Source organism: Aplysia californica, unplaced genomic scaffold (assembly GCF_000002075.1).
Source record: "Aplysia californica isolate F4 #8 unplaced genomic scaffold, AplCal3.0 scaffold00200, whole genome shotgun sequence".
NCBI classification, from domain to species: Eukaryota; Metazoa; Mollusca; class Gastropoda; order Aplysiida; family Aplysiidae; genus Aplysia; species Aplysia californica.
The window spans coordinates 472507-475125 of record NW_004797470.1 but is presented as its reverse complement, the minus strand read 5'-3'; the positions used below and the strand labels follow the sequence as shown (position 1 = coordinate 475125).

The 2619-nt window shown below is 39.0% G+C and overlaps 1 protein-coding gene across 2 annotated transcripts in view; it reads left to right on the top strand.

The window, feature by feature from the left end:
* The window catches only part of LOC101856513, a 43049-nt gene that overhangs the window by 21824 nt on the left and 18606 nt on the right, over nt 1-2619 (top strand). The window contains exon 1 of one of the 2 annotated variants that reach the window (XM_005099026.3): nt 114-458. The exons of the other annotated variant lie outside the window; for it this stretch is intronic. The gene's annotated coding sequence lies outside the window, so the exon portion shown is untranslated. Of the gene's footprint in view, nt 1-113; nt 459-2619 lie in introns of those variants that run through there. 2 annotated transcript variants of the gene reach the window in all.

Sequence of the window (2619 nt, the reverse complement as noted above, 5' to 3'; positions counted from 1 at the left end):
TGTGTGTGTGTGTGTTGGGCGATCATACGGTTAGGTTTGGTCAAAGCTAGAGAATTAAGCAAGGTACAGGCTTACTTAGTGCAAACAAAAATTGAAAAGGTTCTGCGCCGTCACTCTGCCTGTACTGAAGGCTTGGCCGTGGTGTTTAGGGATCGGGTATTATTATATTGTCAACAAGATTTTTCTTCCACTCAGGTTCTTGTGAACGGCAAAGAGAACGGGGGGTCGTCACGGGTTGATTATTTGCTCGAGGGAGCAAAGCGAGAGGTGGTTTCTCTTTTTTCTCTTTCTATAATATGACCACGAGGTATAGATCACAGTGCAATAGTGGTGGCGACTGGAGGTAACTACAGTTTGGAGTTGTGGGGTTGTTGATTTTTTTGTAAACCAGTTTGAAACAAGAAGTGCGAGTGTTGTGATTTCTGATGTGTTCAAAACTTGGAATATTATGAGATAAGGTAAACTTGGAGTTTCGTGTACTCGTACAAAGTGTGTTCAGTGACCAACTCATAGCTACCATGACTCGTGTCAGGGAATAAAGAACAAACTTAAAAATGTTTTGTTTTATTTTCTTGTCTTTTAGTAAAGACAGATATTATTATATGTGTCACGACGCGGTAGAAACAGGCTCTCGTCAAATTATTCTTGGCCATGTGGAGTTATTGGTATCATCTTAAAGCTTGTTCACTTGTCTTTATTTAGATGAAAAATTTATTCATTTATCCTGAATACAAGTCAAAATATTTGCGAATAAAGGAGATGGGGGTCGCATGGTTTTAGAAGTAAAATTAGTGAGAAAGTTGCCTCCAAAGGTTAGTTATTTCCTTAAGAGTCCGTGGTAACTGAAAATTTAATTATGTTGTGCCTTCAATCAACGTTTTTCAGTAAAATCCACACAGAAATGTGTTCTTTAATGGGCATGAAAGGTGTTGAGTCAAAAACCAAAAGTTCGATAAAAATTCGCAAACCGGCGGAGAAATGTCAGTTTCTTCACTTTGATTATTTTGACGAGAGTCTGATTCCACCACGCTGCCTCACATATGCCCTTACTTGTTCGTTTTGGTTTGTGAAAGGTAGTCTGTGTTATGGGAGGAATTCCGTAACGACCGACCACTGTGAAATAGATAGAGGGTTAGGCTTAGGGTTAGGGACAGGGTTAGGGTTTAGTGTTAGGGTTGGGGTTAGGGTTAGGGTTTGGGCTTGGGTTATTGTTAGGGTCCATTCTTTAGCGTGCTTATTGAGGTGGTCGCCCGTTACGAAAGTTCTTCCATTATCGTTGTTTATTTCTAAATATGCTGGGCTATATTTATGTTTTAGAAAATAATGTTAAGGGGGGGGCTACACCCCCAAAGTCCAAATTCGACTCACAATTATGGAATTTGAGTTGTAGGCATTTTTAGCTTCCTCAGCCTCTCCTACAACTATTTCATCACATAAAAAACCCCAAAAACCGTATTTTTTCCCATACCGGGCATGCTTGTCACCGCCATTTCCTCATTAAGTCAGTATTTTATTTTTCTTTATCGGCCGTTTACCCAAAACGCGACTTTTCTCTATACTTTTTTTAATAACTCCACCATTTTTTATCCAATCTTCATGAAATTTTCACAGAATGAAGAAAAGATGTAGATCTAATACTAAAAATTTGTTTGTTGAATTTTTGATATATGGAGTAGATTTTTGTTGGTGGTGTCTGGAGTGTGGATTTTTACGGATTTTTTGAAAACTTGAAAGCTACCTCAGGAAAAAATTGATTAAAAATTGTGTAATTCGGTTAGGAAAAAAACAACAGACAAATTTTAGATCTAATGTTTGTGAACACGCATGCAAAAAATCATTCAATTTCCATGAGCGATAAGTGCGGTATTCATTATGTAAGACATGTCAACAAAATCCAATATGGACGCCGTATCCATAGAAACGAAACTTTTTCTCAAATGTGATTGCGGATTTAAATACACCTTTCTATGTTTGTTATATGTGTGAAATTTGGTAAAATTCGGACCAGTAATAAGCGAGATAGCCTTCAGGTGTAGCCTCCCCCCCCTTAAAGTGCGTATCTATAGCTGTATGTCCTCCTTGAGGCTCATACGACTTCAGAACAACTGTCTGTCAACCCCCCCCCCCCAATCTCCATCCCCATTGTTAGCAAACAAACTAATAAAAATCCTTGGGTGGTTGGCGGGTGCTCTGGTGTGGTTTGCTTCTTTTTTCCTATCTAACATCTATCGTCCTTACCTCTCCTTTTTCTTTTTTGTGTTTGTTACTCTCTTGTAACACCTCTAATCTTCGGCACTTATATGACCTTATTGTGTTGCAAGTGCTGTAAAAATCTTACTAAGACAAAAAACAAAAATCTCTTTTTACGCCTATCTACGGGTGGTTGGTGGGTGCCAATGGCAAGTCCGACCTTTTCCTTTTCTCCCCGTTGTTTCTATGTTGTTTTGTTTTTTCATTCTACTAGATGAATTGAGAGAGAGAGAGAGAGAGAGAGAGAGAGAGAGAGAGACAGAGAGAGAGAGATAGAGAGAGAGATAGAGAGATAGAGAGAGATAGAGAAAGAGAGACACAGAGAGAGAGAGAGAGAAAGAGAGACAGAGAGAGAGAGAGAGAGTGTGT